A 17,271-nucleotide genomic window follows, 5' to 3' on the forward strand; every position below is an offset into this window, starting at 1 on the left:
ATCAGCAGATGAATGGATTAAAAAACTTTGGCACATCTACACAATGGAATACTATGCTGCTGTATGAAGGAAGGAACTCCTACCGTCTGCAACAGCATGGATGGAGCTGGAGAGCATTATGCTAAGTGAAATAAGTCAGTCAGAGAAAGATAAATATCGCATGCTCTCACTCATTTGTGGATTATAATGAACAACATAAACTGATGAACAAAAACAGATGTAGAGATAGAGAAGCATCGATCAGATGCTCAAAACTCAGAGGGAAGGTAGGGGAGGGTGTGGGTGAGGGGGAGAGATCAATCAAAGGACTTGTATGCATGCATATAAGCATAAGCGATGGATGTGAACAACCAGAGGTGAGGGAAGGGTTGGGGGGATGAGGGGACATTGGGGGGATAAGGACACATTTGTAATATCTTAATCAATAAAAGGCAAAAATAAAATAAAATAAGAATAGAAAAAAAAGAAATGGAAGAGTTGAAATAACAACAGACCCCGCAGAAATACAAAGGATTGTAAAAAAAATACTACGAATAATTCTATTCCAACAAACTAGACAACCAAGAGAAAATGGACATATGTCTAGAAAAATACAACCTTCCAACACTCAATCAGGAAGACTCTAAAGATCTCAATAGGCCGATAACTATGGAGAAATTAAAGCAGTCATCAAAAAGCTTCCATCAAACAAAAGCCTGGCACCAAAGGCCTTCACAGGAGAGTTTTAACAAACATCAAAGAAGAAATAAAACCTATCTTCCTAAGACTATTCCAAAAAATTCAAGAGGAAGGAACACTTCCAAGCTCATTGTATAAAGCCAGCATTACCTTAATACCAAAACCAGATAAAGACAACACAAAGAAAATAATTACAGGCCAATATCCCCCATGAACATTGATGCTAAATTCCTCAATAAAATTCTAGCAAATCGGATCCAGCATTACATCAGAAAGATTATATATCATGACCAAGTAGGATATATCCCTGGGATGCAAGGATGGTACAATATCCATATAGCAATAAATGTGATACATCACATAAACAAATTGAAAGATAAAAATCACGTAGTCATATCAATTGATGCAGAAAAAGAATTCTACAAAATCCAATATCCTTTCTTGATAAAAACCCTCAGCAAAGTGGGAATAGAGGCATCATACCTCAACAGAATAAAAACATTATATGACAAACCTACAGCCAACATTACACTCAATGGGCAAAAAATAAAACAATTTTAGCTAATAACATGAACAAGACAAGGATGCCCACTTTCATCACACCTGTTCGTTATAATACTGGGAATGCTAGCCATAGCAATTAGATAAGAAGAAATAAAAGATATCCAAATTGGGAAAGAAGACACAAAACTGTCATTTTTCAAAGATGACAAGATACTGTACATAGAAAACCCTAAAGACTCCATCAAAAAACTATTAGACATAATTAATAAATTCAGAAATATACCAGGATACAAAATTAATGCCCAGAAATCTATCACATTATTACACACCAGTAGTGAACTTACAAAAAGTGAGATTAAAAAAGCAATCCCATTTTTCATTGCAACAAAAAATTAAGATACCTAGGAATAAACTTAACTAAGGAGGCAAACAACCTGTACTCAAAAAACTACAGGACACTGAAAAAAAAGATAGAGGAAGAAATAAACAGATGGAAGAACATGCCCTGTTCATGGATTGGTAAAATCAACATCACTAAAATGTCCATACTACTCAAAGCAATCTATAGATTCCATGCACTCCCCATAACAATACCAATGGATATTTCACAGACCTGAATGAACTCTCCAAAAATTCATCTGGGAAAAAAAAGACCCTGATTAGCTGCAGCAATCCTGACAAAGTAGAACAAAGTAGGAGGGATCTCAATACCAGATATCAAGCGGTATTACAAAGCCACTGTTCTCAAAACTGTCTGGTACTGGCACAAGATCAAACATATAGACCAATGGAATAGAATAAAGAACCCAGAAATTGACCCAAACCACTGTGCTCAATTAATATTTGACAAAGGGGGCAAGAGCATACACTGGAGTCAAGACAGTCTCTTCTATAAATGCTGTTGGGAAAATTGGACAGGAAAAACAATGAAACTAGACCTCCAACTTACACCATAAACAAAAATAAACTCAAAAATGGATAAAGGACTTAAATGTAAGATGGGAAACCATAAAAATCTTAGAGGAATCCACAAGCAGCAAAATCTCAGACATATGCTGAAGTAATATCTTCAACAATACAACTCCTAGGACAATGGAAACTAAAAAAGCAAACAAACAAATGAGACTGCATCAAAATAAAAAGCTTCTGCACAGCAAAAGAAACCATCAACAAAACAACAAGAAAGCCCACTGCATGGGGGAAAATACTTGCAAATGTTATCTCCCATAAGGGTTTAATCTCCAACATATACAGGGAACTCATACAACTTATCAAAAGGAAGATCAACAAACCAATCAAAAAATAGGCAACAGACCTCAATAGATACTTTTCAAAAGAGGACATAAAGAAGGCCAAGAAATATATGACAACATGCTCAAAGTTACCAATAGTCCAAGAGATGCAAATCAAAACGACAATGATGTACACCTCCCACCTGTCAGAATGGCTATCATCAACAAATCAACAAGTGACAAGTGCTGGTGAGGATGTGGAGAAAAAAGGAACCCTCGTGCACTGTTGGTGGGAATGCAGACTGGTGCAGCCACTGTGGAGAACAGTATGGAGTTTCCTCAAAAAACAAAAAAAAATGGAACTCCCATTTGAAACAGTGATCCCACTTCTGGGAATATATCCCAAGAAACTAGAAACACCAATCAGAAAGGATATGTTCATAGCAGCACAATTTACAATAGCTAAGAATTGGAAATAGCCTAAGTGCCCATCAAAAGATGAGTAGATTAAAAGACTGTGGTACAACCCTAGCTGGCTTGGCTCAGTGGCTAGAGTGTCAGCCTGCGGACTAAAGAGTCCCAGGTTCGATTCCGGCCAAGGGCACATACCTGAGTTGCAAGCTCACTCCCCTATAGGAGGTGTGCAGGAGGCAGCCGATCAATGATTCTCTCTCATCGTTGATGTTTATCTCTCTCTCTCCTTCTCCCTTCTTCTCTGAAATCAATAAAGAAATATATTTTAACAAAACTGTGGTACACCTACACAATGGAATACTACACCACTGTGAAAAGGAAGGAACTCCTGCCATTTACAGCAGCATGGATGGACCTGGAGAGCATTATGCTAAGCAAAAGAAATCAGTTTGAGAAAGATAAATATCACATGATCTCATTAGAGGAATATAAAGAACAACATAAACTGATGAACAAAAATAGATCTAGAGACAGAGAAGCATCAATCAGACCATCAAACCTCAGATGGAAGGCAGGGGAGGGTGGGGGTAACAGGGATAGATCAACCAAAGGACTTATATGCAAGCATATAGGCCTAACCAATGGACACAGACACCAGGGGATGAGGGCATAAGTGGGGGGGATGAAGGGGTAATATGGGGATAAGGACACATATGTAATACCTTTATCAATAAAGATAACAAATAATTAAATAAACAATCAAACAAACAAACAAATAATTAAAGGACACAACAAGGGAAAAAATAACCATATGCTCTTACTTATATCCTATATAATCAAACCTTAATATGCAAATCAACCCAATGGAGGAACACTTGGCAGAATGACTTGTCTTGTAGCAATGATGAGCCTCACTAAAGGGGGCAAATGCTCAATGCAAGAACTGCTCCCTGGTGGTCAGTGTTCTCCCACAGGTGGAGCACCACTCAGCCAGAAGCCTGGATGGTGGCTGGCGAGTGCAATGGCAATGGTGGGAGCCCCTCTTGCCTCTGCTGCAGGTGGGTGGTAAGGAGTGAGGGGTCCCACTGAGTGAGCTCCAGACTGCAACAGGGATGTCTGATGGCCAGCTTAGGCCTGATCCCTGAGAGGATCAGGCCTAAGCTGGCAGTTGGACATCTGCCAAGGAGCCCCCTGACTGAGAGATGCATATGTGGATAGATAAATTTAAAAAAAAAATGTTTTATCTTTTTATTTTTTTATTTATTATTTTATTTTTAATTTTTCTTCTTATCCACTCATTCTCTTTTTACCTCTTCTATACTGAACCATGGTCCTTCCCCTATTCATTCAATTCCTTAAACCTACTTTCTGTATATAAGCTCCGCTTCTACAGATGCTGTCCCCTCCCCTTTTCCTGCATGATTATTGCTTGCATTTTTTCATTTATTTGTTTGTTTATTTTCCCATCTTCTTTCTTCTTTTTCTTTTCTCTTACCTTTTTTCTTTTTCTCAACATCATTTTAGCTCTTTTGTATCTCCTCATTCTCTTCTCTCTGGTGGTCACTTTTATTGGGGTTATCAGTGTCATTGAATACATTCCTGTTGGTTCCCTTTCAGTTGTGTCTTGTCGATTTTTCTTTTGTGCTATACAGTCAACATGTTAGAGTGCCAGCCACATAATCAGACACCCTGAGAGGAGACAACATTCACGAATGCAACAATAACACTCAAGAACTAACTACACCAAGAAGACCCAAATATTCCAAGTAGGAGGCATGCTTAGAAAGCCCAGGAGACCTGAGAGATTACACCACTGGGTCCCACAAAATATCTATTATATATGACAAACTAAAAAAAAATCTGGATGACATAGAAGTTTCATCTACTACATGGAAACAACCACAAAGGAACAGCGAAAATTGGGAGACAAAGAAATACCCCCTAATTAAAGAAAAGGAGGAATCACCGGAAAAGGAAGTGAATGAAATTGAGGCAAGCAATTCATCAGAGAAAGAATTCAGGTCAATGGTTATATGGATGCTGAAAAAGATAGAAAACAAATTCAAAAACATGTGAAACATGTGTAAAAGTCAAGGGGAAATGAAGAACCAAGAGGAAATTGAGAATGACATAACTGTAATAAAAAATGGAAAGTATCAACAGTAGAGTAGAAGAAGCTTAGGACCACATCAGTGAGCTAGGAGACAAGGTAGAGAAAACACCCAAGCAGAGCAGCAACTCGAAAAAAACTAAAATGCAGGAGGAGAGAACAAGGGAGCTTAGGGACAACATGAAATGAAAGAACATCCACATAATAGGGATGCCAGAAGGAGATGAAACAGAGCAAAGAATAGAAAACCAGCTTAAAGAAGTAATGACAGAAAACTATCCAGATTTTGGGAAGAAAAATTCACACAAATCCAAGAAACTCACAAAGTCTCAAACAAGATGGACCCAGAAAGACCGACGCCAAGACAAATTATAATAAAACTGGCAAACATCAACTACAAAGTATGAATCTTAAAGGCTGCAAGAGAGAGACAGGAAGTTACCTACAAGGGATCTCCCATTAGACTATCAACTGTTTTCTCAACAGAAACATTTCAGGCCAGAAGGGAATGGAATGAAATATACAAAGTCATGGAAAGCAGTGGACTGAATCCAAGAATAAAATACCCAACAAGGCTGTCATTCAAAATTGAAGGTGAACTCAGGAGTTTCACAGAGAAAAAATCGCTAAGAAAGTTTATTACCACCAAACCAGCAATGCAAGAAATACTAAAAGGGACTGCTGTAAATGATGAAGTACAAAAGGAAGAAGGAACACAGGCATAAGGAATAAACATGGTAACAAACAAGTACCTATCAATAATAATCTTAAAATTAAATGGATTAAATGTTCTAATCAAAAGACATAGGGTAGCTGAATGGATAAGAAAGCATAACCCATATAACTTCTGTCTACATAAAGGACTCACACTGATTGAAAGTGATGGGATGGAAAAAAAATTCAGGCAAATGGAAATTTAAAAAAAAGAATGGGTAGAAATACTTATATCTGACAAAATAAACCTCAAAGTGAAGGCCATAACAAGAGAAAAGGAGGGCCACTACATAATATGAATGGGAGCAATTCAACAAGAGGATATAACTCTGGCAAACATATACAGGAGCACCCAAACATATAAAAAAAAAAACTACTGGAAGATATCAATGGAGAGATCGACAGCAATAAAATCATAGTCAGGAAATTAACACCCCATTGGCACCATTGGATAAATTCTCTAAATCAATAATAAGCAAAAAAAACCCCAGCAATTCAAAATCACTCACTATATCATATGGAATTAATTGATATCTTCAGAACATTTCACCAAAAACAACAGAATATACATTCTTCTGAAGTGCACAAAAGACATCTTCAAAAATATACCACATATTGGGAGACAGCAAAGCCATTTCAAACTCAAGAAGATAGAAATCATATCAAGCATCTTCTCAGACTACAATGGCCTAAATTTATGAATCAACTACAATAAAAACAATGAAAAAAAGCAAACACATGGAGGCAAAATAGCATGCTATTACTAGTAAACAATATTGTGCTACCAAAGAGATCAAAGAAGAAGTTAAAATCATCCTGGAAATGAATGACAATGATAACAAAACAATCCAAAATCTAAGGGACACAGTGAAAGCAGTACTGAGAGGGAAGTTTATAGCTATAGAGGCCTACCTCAAAAAACAAGAAAAAATGGTAATAAGATTCCTAACCCTACAACTTTGAAATAATTAGAAAGAGAGCAAAAAGAAAAGCCCAGCATAAGCAGAAGGAAGGAAATAATAAAGATCAGAGTGGAAATAAATGACATAGAAACAAAAAATAATAAAAATGATCAATAAAACTGAGATCTGATTCTTTGAAAGGATAAACAAGATTGATGAACCTCTAGCCAGGCTCACCAAGAAGCAAAGAGAGAGGACCCAAATAAACAAAATTAGAAATGAAAGAGGTAAAGTAACAACATACCCCACAGAAATACAAGGGATTGTGAAAAAATACTATGTACAACTCTACTCTAACAAACTGGACAACATAGATGAAATGGACATATTCTTAGAAAAATAAAAGCTTCCAAAACTCATACAGGAAAAAATAAAAAAAATTAAAAAAACAACTGAATAGGCAAATGACTGCCAATGAAATTGAAACAGTATTCAAAATTCTTCCAACAAACAAAAGCCCTGGTCTGGATGGCTTCACAGGGGAGTTTTAAAAAACGTACAAAGAAATAAAACCTATCCTACTCAGACTATTCCAAAAAAATCAAGAAGAAGGCACACTTCCAAGCTCTTTCAAAGAAGCCAGCATTACCATAATCCCAAAACCAGATAAAGACAATACAAAGAAAGAACATTACAGGCCAATATCCCTGATGAAAATAGATGCTAAAATCCTCAACAAAATTCTAGAAATTTCGGTCCAGCATTACATTAGAAAGATCATACACCATGACCAAGTGGGATCTTTCTGGGGATGCAAGGCGGGTACAATATCTGCAAGTCAATAATCATGATATATCACATAAACAAATTGAGAGACAAAAATCACATAATCATATCAATTGATGCAGAAAAGCATTTGATAAAATCCAAGACCCTTTCTTGATAAAAACTCTCTGCAAAGTGAGAATAGAGGGATCACAACTCAACAAAATAAAAGCCTTATATGAAAAAAGCTATAGCCAACATCATAATTAATGGATAAAAACTAAAACTATTTCCTTAAGAACAAGAACAATACAGGGATGCTCATTTTCAACACTACTGTTCATGACAGTAATGGAAGTGCTAGTCATAGCAATCAGACAAGAAAAAAAGGCATCCAAACTGGGAAAGAAGAAGTAAAACTGTTAGTATTCACAGATGATAAAATATTTTACATAGATATTCCTAAAGACTCCATAAAAAACTACTAGACCTAAAAAATGAATTTGGCAATGCAGTAGAATACAAAATTAACCCCCAGAAAACTATGGCTTTTTTATACACCAATAATGAACTCAAAGGAAGAGAAACTAAATAAACAATCCCGTTTACCATTGAAACAAAAAAAATTAAGATACCTAGGAATAAACTTAACTAAGGACATACAAGACCTGTACTTGGAAAACTTCAGGACATTGAAAAATGAGATAGAGGAAGACATAAACAAATGGAAGATTATACCATGTCCATGGATTGGTAGAATCAACATCATTAAAATATTCATACTACCCAAATCAATTTATAAATTCGATGGAATCCCCATTAAAATACAAATGGCATATTTCACAGTTCTGGAACAAATTCTCCAAAATTCCTATGGAATATAAAAGATCCTGAATAGACACAGCAATTTTGAGGAAGAAGGACAAAGTTGGAGGGATCACAATACTAGATATTAAGCTATAATACAAAGCCACTGTTCTCAAACCTGCCTGGTACTGGCACAAGAACAGACATATAGACCAATAAAACAGAACAGAGAACCAAGAAATCGACCCAAGCCATTATGCTCAATTAATATTTGACAAAGGAGGCAAAAGCATACAATGGAGTCAAGACAGTCTCTTCAATAAATGGTGTTGGGAAAATTGGTCAGACACATGCAAAAAATGAAACTAGACCACCAACTTGCACAATACACACACATACACACACACCCACTCCCCCCCCACACACACACAAACACACACAAAACCAACTCAAAATGGATAAAGGACTTAAATATAACATGGAAAACCATGAAAATCTTAGAAGAATCCACAGGCAGCAAAATATCAGACATATATCAAAGTAATATCTTTACCAATAGAGCTCCTAGGGCAGCCGTGGGCAAACTACGGCCCGCAGGCTGGATCAGGCCCGTTTGAAATGAATAAAACTAAAAAAAAAAGAGACCGTACCCTTTTATGTAATGATGTTTACTTTGAACTTATATTAGTTCACACAAACACTCCATCCATGCTTTTGTTCCGGCCCTCTGGTCCAGTTTAAGAACAGAAAATAAACAAATGGGACTACATCAAAATAAAAAGCTTCTGCACAGCAAAAGAAACCATCAACAAAACAACAAGAAAGCCCCCTGCGCATGGGAGAATATTTGCCAATGTTCAAGTGTTTAATCTCCAAAATTTATAGGGAACTCATACAACTTAACAAAAGGAAGCTAAACAACCCAATTAAAAAATGGGCAAAGGTTTTGAAAGAGGACATACAGAAGGCCTAGAGACATATGAAAACATTCTCAAAGTCACAAATCATCTGAGAGATGCAAATCAAGACAACAATGAGTTACCACCTCACAGCTATCAGAATGGCTATCATTAACAAATTAACAAAGACAAGTGCTGGCGACGATGTGGATTAAAAGGAACCCTAGTCCACTGCTGGTGGGAATGCAGACTGGTGTAGCCACTGTGGAAAACACTATGGAGTTTCCTCAAAAAGTTAAAAATGGAACACCCATTTGACCCAGTAATCCCACTTCTAGGAATATATCCCAAGAAATCAGAAACACCAATCAGAAAGCATATATGCACCCCTATGTTCATAGCAGCACATTTTACAATAGCTAAGATTTGGAAACAGCCTAAGTGCCCATCAGCAGATGAGTGGATTAAAAAACTTTGGTACATCTACACAATGGAATACTAAGCTGCTATACAAAATAAAGAACTCTTACCATTCGCAACAGCATGGATGGACCTGGAGAGTATTATGCTAAGGTAAATAAACCTGTCGAAGATAGATAAATATCACATAATCTCATTCATTTGTGGCATATAATTAACAACATAAACTGATTAACAAAAATAGATCCAGAGACAGAAGCATTGAACAGACCTTCAAACCTCAGAGGGAAGGCAGGAGAGGGTGGGGGTGGGGGATAAGAGATCAACCAAAGGACTTGTATTTATGCATATAAGCATAACTAATGTATATGGACACTTGTGTCTGGGGGCATGTCCTGGGGGGTGGGAGTGGTCAGGGAGGGTCCTATGGGGGGAAACGGAGACATATGTAATACTTTAAACAATAAAGAATAAAAACAAACAAAACAACAACAAAACACAAAAATAAAAGAGCTTTTTAGTAAAAATAAAAGGCTAATGGAGTTTATTATCACCAAACCAGCGCTGTAAAAATGTTAAAGGGACTTCCTTAAAGAGAAACAGAGAGAGAAAATAGGTATAAATAATACAATGGCAATAAATAAGTAACTAACAATAATAATCATAACCTAAAAAAAATTTAAATGCTTCCAAAAAATGACATATGGAAGCTGAATGGATAAGGAAACATGACCAATATGTATGTTATATACAAGAGACCTATCTCAGAACAAAAGATTCACACATTATAAAGTGAATGGATGAAAAAAAAAATATTCCAGGCAAATGGAAACAAACAAACAAACAAAATGCTGGGGTAGCAACACTAATATCTGCCAAAATAGTCTCCAAAACAAAGATAATATAAAAAGGCATAGAAGGTCACTACAAAATAGAAAAGAGACCAATACAACAACAGGATATAACCCTTGCAAATATATATGCATCCCATATAGGAGCACCTAATTACATTAAAAAATCTTGGAGGACTTGGAGGGAGAGGTTGACAGCAATACTGTAATAGTAGGGGACTTTAACACCCCATTGACATCACTGGATATATTTTCCAGAAAAAAATCAAGAAAACAGTGACCTTAAATGACATACTAGATCAGATCAATATAATTGGTATTTACAGAACATTTAATATCAAAGCTGTAGAATATAAACTCTTCTCAAGTGCAAATGGAACATTCTCAACGATTGTCCACATGTTAGGACACAGCATAAGTATTAAAAATTTCAAGAAAACTGAAATTATATCAAGCATCCTCTCAGATCACAATGACCTGAAACTAGAAATCAACTACAGTTTTTTAAAAAATCAAAAAAAATAGGGGAGTCCAAAATGGCAGCCAAATAGGCAGACATGTCTTGCGCCTTCTAACAAAGCAGATAGAAGGAACAACTAAATCACATACCATCCACCCAGAATTGGCGAATTAAACACAGCTGGTGAGACAATCCATGGCTGGGAAGGACAGAGGACTCCTGAAGAAAGATAGGATTGGGGATCTAGGAGAGAGATATGTGCAACCAAAGTGACTAGAGTGTCAGAAGGAACCTGTGCTGCACCAATTTCTGAGTTCCTTGGGGACACACATAACATTCGACTGAGGAAGGGGGTCCACAGGGATGATGGCAGCCAGGGAATGTAGATCTAAGTCTGCAGCCATGAGAGGCTGTGCCCAGGAAGGCAGCTTGAAGAACTGCTGGAGTGTGCATTACCCAGGGGGAATGGGGGAAAGGGGGAGAGGGAGAGAAACTCGCAGTGGCATGGTTCTTTTGCCTTTATATTTTCCCTGCTTTTGTTTACTAAACCCTGTTCATGGGACCTCTCAATTACAAATACTCACCAAAGCAACAGTGCAGGTGAAGGTGCAGTTTTGTGATGGTTGTGGAGAGGCTGTGGAGGGGAATAGAACAGGGAGAGTTGACCAGCAATCTGGCACTGGGACATTCTGAACCCTCCAACCATAAGCAGCCATTTCTCTCCTGAAGAGCTAGCCCCTCTCAGCAGCACCCGCAGGGCAACTAGTGCAGCCACACCCAGCCTAGAGCTTTGCAGAAAAAATGAGGAAACTGAATAACCCCAGGGATTCCTGGGGGACTGGGTTGAGGGGCTATTTGGTCCTGGAAACACCCCCACTTAAAGTCCAGGTAAAAAATTGATGCTTGTGTAAATAAGGCTGAAAGCAGGCAGACAACCAAAGCAGGCAGATTGGTCCCACCTGCCTGTGACCAAGGCTGAGGAGACAGACACCTAGGAACAGTGGATCACTGAGAACTTCAGCACGGTGCTGACTAACAGGAAACTGAGTAGTGGCAGACAGAACAGTAGAGAGGGGTCTTAAACCAGCCACAATGGGACATTAAAACTCAGCTGAAGCGGATGACACTACACTTTTTTGTTTCTATCTTTTACTTAAGGGAGAAAAAAAATTAAATCTTTTATTTTTTGTATTATTTTTCTTCATTCTATTTTTATATCATTATTTTATTTTATCTTATTATTTTTTTTTATTTTTTCCACCCTTTTCTTCCTCACTTCTCCCTTTTTCAGTGTTTCTCTTCTCCTGTCCCTGCTTTAGTTTTTCTCTCTCCTTTCTTTTTACCCCTTGTTAAAAATTGATCTTCTTTATCTGTGTTAATGATGTGATTATTATTGTAGTCTTTGTTGGCTTACACATATATCTAATTTCCTTTCCCGTGCTCCATGTCCATGCACCCTTCTCTTTTCTCTTTGTTAGCCAATTTTCCATGCTTTTGTTTTACCTCTCCTCTCTTGTTCTCTTTTTCTCCTAATTCTTAATTAGTTTCACTGACTAAACTGAAGCCTATATGCTCTCTCCTCAATTCTCCTTTTCCAAAAGTAGATAAATATATGGATCGATAACTACCTCCACTATACTGAACTGTGGCCATTCCCACATTCATTCAATTTTTTTAATTTTACTTTCTGGATATAAGCTCTGCCTCCACAGATTCTGACCCCTCCCCCATTTTTTGAGGAGTTTGTTGTTTGCATTTTTGATTTATTTGTTTGCTTTGGGGAGTTTTCTCCCATATATGTATATCTTTGTCCCCTACTTTTTATTTTTATTTTCTCTCTTACCTTCTTTTCTTTTCTCAATATTATTTTTGCTCTCTCTTCTCTCTCCTATTCTCTTTTCTCTGGTGACCAATTTTATTGGGGTTATCAGTGTCATGAGTACATTCATATTTTGACCCCTTTGTGTCATGTCTTCCGATTTGTATTTTGTACTATTTGGTCAACGTGGAAGAGAGTAAGCCACATAACCAGACACCCTGAGAGGAGAATCCACCCACAAATGGGACAATAACACTCAAGACCCAGCTATACCAAAAGAACACAAATATTACAAGTAGAGGGCATCCCTAGATTACCCAGCCCAGAAGACCTGAGAGACTGCACCACTGGTTCCCACAAAACATCTACTATATAAGACAAAGTCAAAAAAAATCTGGGTGAAATAGAAGTTGCATTGAATACAGTGGTTGCCAACCTTTTGGACCTCACGGACCACCAGTGGTCCACAGACCACCTGTTGGTGACCGGTTATCTAATACATAGAAACAACCACAAAGTAACAGCAAAAATGGGAAGACAAAGAAACAGCACCCAAATGAAAGGAAAGGAGGAATCATCAGTAAAGGAAGTAAATGAAATGAAGGCAAGCAATTTGTCAGAGAAAGAATTCAGAACAAAGGTCATAAGGGAGCTGAAAAGGATGGAAGACAAATTCAACAACATGTGTAAGAATCAAGAAGAAAAGAAGTACCAAGAAGAAATGCAGAATGACAAAGATGCAATAAAGAACAAAATGGAAATATCAAAAGTAGACTAAAAGAAGCTGAAGACTGCATCAGGGAGATTGAATACAAAGTAGAAGAAAACACCCAAGCAGAGCAGCAACTAGAAAAAAAAAACTTAAAAAGCAGGAGGAGAGCCTAAGGGAGCTTTGGGATAACACGAAACAACATCTGCATAGTAGGGGTGTCATAAGGAGAGGAAACAGAGAAAGGAATAGAAACCTGTTTGAAGTAATAATGACAGAAAACTTCCCTGGTACTGGGAAGAAAAACTCACACCAGGCCAAGAAGCACACAGTCCCAAAATGTTGAACCCAAAAAGACTGAAACCAAGACTCATCATAATTAAATTGGCAAAAATTGACAAAGTAAGAATTTTAAAGGCTGCCAGAGAGAAACATAAGTTATCTATAAGGGGTATCCCATTAAACTATCAACTAATTTCTCAACAGAAATTCATCAGGTTAAAGGGAAAGGAATGAGATATACAAAGTGATGCAAAGCAAGGGACTGAATCCAAGAATACTATACTGGGCAAGGCTGTTATTCAAAACTGAAGGTGAAATCAGGAGCTTGACAGACAAAAAAAAAATGGCTAAGGGAGTTTATTACCACCAGGCAGCAATGCAAGAAATGCTAAAGTGACTGCTGTAAAAAGAAGAAATAGGAAGGGTAGAAGGAACACAGGCATAAAGAATAAAAATTGTGACAAACAAGCCCCTATCAATAATAACCTTAAAGGTAAATGGATTAAATGTTCCAATCAAAAGACATAGGGTAGCTGAATGGATAAGAAAACATGGTCCATATATCTGCTGCCTATAAGAGACCCACCTCAGACAAAGGACTAACACAGACTTATAGTGAAAGAATGGAAAAAATATTTTCAGGCAAATGAAAATAAAAAAAGCATGGGTAGCAATACTTATATTGGACAAAATAGACCTCAAAGTGTAGGCCATAACAAGAGATAAGGAGAACCACTTCATAATACTAAAGGGAGCAATTGAACAAGAGGTTATAACTCTGGTAAACATATATGCAGCCAATACAGGAGCACCCAAACACATAAAAAACTTATAGAAGATATAAAGGGTGATATAGACAGCAATACAATTATAGTAGAACACTTTAATACTCAATTGAAACCACTGGATAAATCCTCTAAACAAAAAATCAGCAAAGAAACATCAATCCTAAATGACTCACTAGATCAGATAGAATTAATTGACATCTTCGGAAAATTTCACTCCAAAGCTTCAGAATATACATTCTTCTTAAGTGCACACAGGACATTTTCAAAGATAGACCACATATTGGGACACAGGCAAAGTCTCTTCAAATTCATGAAGATAGAAATGATATCAAGCTTCATCTCAGACCACTATGGCATAATATTAGAATTCAACTATAATAAAAGCAATGACAAAAAAATCAAACACATGGAGGCTAAATAGCATGCTATTAAACAACATTGGGTTACCAAAGACATCAAAGAAGAAATAAAAAGCATCCTGGCAACAAATGACAATGAAAACAAAACAACCCAAAACCTATGGAATTCAGTGAAAGCAGTCATGAGAGGGAAGTTCATAGGTCTACAGCCCTAACTCAAAAAAAATAAAATTAAATTAAAAAAAACAAGAAAAAATTGTAAGAAAATATCTAACCCTAAAACTTAAAGAATTAGAAAGAGAGCAACAATAAAAGCTCAGCTTAAGCAGAAGGAATGAAATAATAAAGATAAGAGTGGAAATAAGACATAGAGACCAAAATAACAATACAAAAGATGAACGATATCATGAGCTGGTTCTTTGAATGTATAACCAAGATTGATGTACTTCTAGCCAGGCTCACCAAGAAACAAAGAGAGAGACCCAAATACATAAAATCAGAAATGAAAGAGGTGAAGTAGCAACAGACCCCACAGAAATACAAAGGATTATAAAAAAAATACTATGAACTATTCTACTACAACAAACTGGACAATCTAGATGAAATAGAAATATTCTTAGAATAATACAAGCTTCCAAAACTCAATCAGGAAGAATCAATAAACCTGCTGAATAGGATAACTACTGATGAAATTGAAACAGTAATCAAAAATCTTCCAGCAAACAAAAGCCCTGGTACAGATGGCTGTACAGGGAAGTTTCACCAAACATTCAAAGAAGAACTAAAACCTAACCTCCTCAGACGATTCCAAAAAATTCAAGAGGAAGACACACTTCCAAGCTTTTTCTATGAAGCCAGCATTACCCTAATTCCAACATCAGATAAAGACACCACAAAGAAAGAGAACTATAGGCCAATATCACTGATGAACATAGATGCCAAAATCCTCAACAAAATTCTACCAAATCTGACCCAGCATTACATTAGAAAGATCATACACCATGACTAAGTGGGATTTATTCCAGGGATTAATATATCCCAAATCAATAAATGTGATACATCACATAAACAAATTGAGAGATAAAAATCACATAAGCATATCAATTGATGCAGAAAAAGCATTTGACCAAGTCCAATGTCCTTTCTTGATAAAAATCCCCAGAAAAGTGGGAATAGAGTGACCTTACCGCACACAATAAGAGCCTTATATGATAAACACCATACTCAATGGGCAAATACTAAAAAAATTTCCCCTAAGAAAAGGAACAAGACAGGGATGTACAGTTTTACCACTCCTGTTTGACATAGTACTGGAGGTGCTAGGCATAGTGATCAGACAAGAAGAAAAAATGAAAGGCATCCAAATTGGGAAAGAAGTAAAACTGTCATTATTTACAGATGACATGATATTGTACATAGAAAACCCTAAAGATGCCATAAAAAAACTAACTACAAGACTTAATAAATGAATTCGGCAATGTAGCAAGATACAAAATTAACACACAGAAATCTATGGCTTTTTCATACACCAATAGTGAACTTACAGAAAGAGAAATTTTTTTAAAATCCCATTTACCATTGCAACAACAAAATTAAGATACCTAGGAATAAATTTAACTAAGGAGGGAAAAGACCTGTACTTGGAAAACTACAGGACATTGAAAAAAGAGATAGAGGACGGCATAAACAAACGGAAGAATATACCATGTTCATGGATTGGTAGAATCAACAACAGTGTCCATACTACCCAAAGCAATCTATAGATTCAACCCCCTGTGGGAATGCACTGACCACCAGGGGGCAGCTCCTGCATTGAGCGTCTGCCCCCTGGTGGTCAGTGCATGTCATAGTGACCGGTTGTTCCACTGTCACGCCAAAACCGGCTCTCCAACATCCCCCAAAGAGTTCCGGATTGCGAGAGGGTGCAGGCCAGGCCAAGAGGCCCCACCGGTGCACGATCAGGGCCGGGAGGGATTCAGGAGATTGTTCAGCTGGGAAGGGACCATGAGAAGGCTGCAGGGTGTGTCCAGCCCATCTCGCTCAGTCCTGATCGACCAGACCCCAGCAGCAAGCTAACCTACTGGTCAGAGAGTCTGCCCCCTGGTGGTCAGTGCATGTCATAGTAAGCAGTTGAGCGGCCTTAGCATATCAACTAACTACAAGACTTAATAAATGAATTCGGCAATGTAGCAAGATACAAAATTAACACACAGAAATCTATGGCTTTTTTATACACCAACTAGAGGCCCCATGTACGAAATTTGTGCACCTGCAGGGTGGGGGGGTCCCTCAGCCCAGCCTGCACCCTCTCACAGTCCAGGAGCCCTCAGGGGATGTCCGACTGACTGCTTAGGCCCGCTCTGCCCGACGGGGAGTGGGCCTAAGCCATCAGTCAGAAATCCTTAGAGTTGCTGCAGAGGCAGGAGTGGCTCCCACTACTGCCACTGCGCTCACCAGCCATGAGCCCAGCTTCTGGCTGAACAGTGCTCCCCCTGTGGGAATGCACTGACCACCAGGGGGCAGCTCCTGCATTGAGCGTCTGCCCCCTGGTGGTCAGT

General features: G+C 37.7%; 1 long non-coding RNA gene across 1 annotated transcript; it reads right to left on the reverse strand.

Annotated features, from left to right (window-relative positions):
• Nucleotides 1-6,175: 6,175 nt before the first annotated feature.
• Nucleotides 6,176-14,807, reverse strand: LOC106727231. Its single transcript, XR_001363401.1, has 3 exons — nucleotides 14,792-14,807; nucleotides 10,493-10,499; nucleotides 6,176-6,415 (listed from the first exon to the last, which is right to left on the reverse strand). It is a non-coding gene; the product is annotated as an uncharacterized LOC106727231 (long non-coding RNA).
• Between the last annotated feature and the right edge of the window lie 2,464 nt (nucleotides 14,808-17,271).

This window comes from Myotis brandtii, unplaced genomic scaffold (genome assembly GCF_000412655.1).
Source record: "Myotis brandtii unplaced genomic scaffold, ASM41265v1 scaffold392, whole genome shotgun sequence".
Taxonomy (NCBI): Eukaryota; Metazoa; Chordata; class Mammalia; order Chiroptera; family Vespertilionidae; genus Myotis; species Myotis brandtii.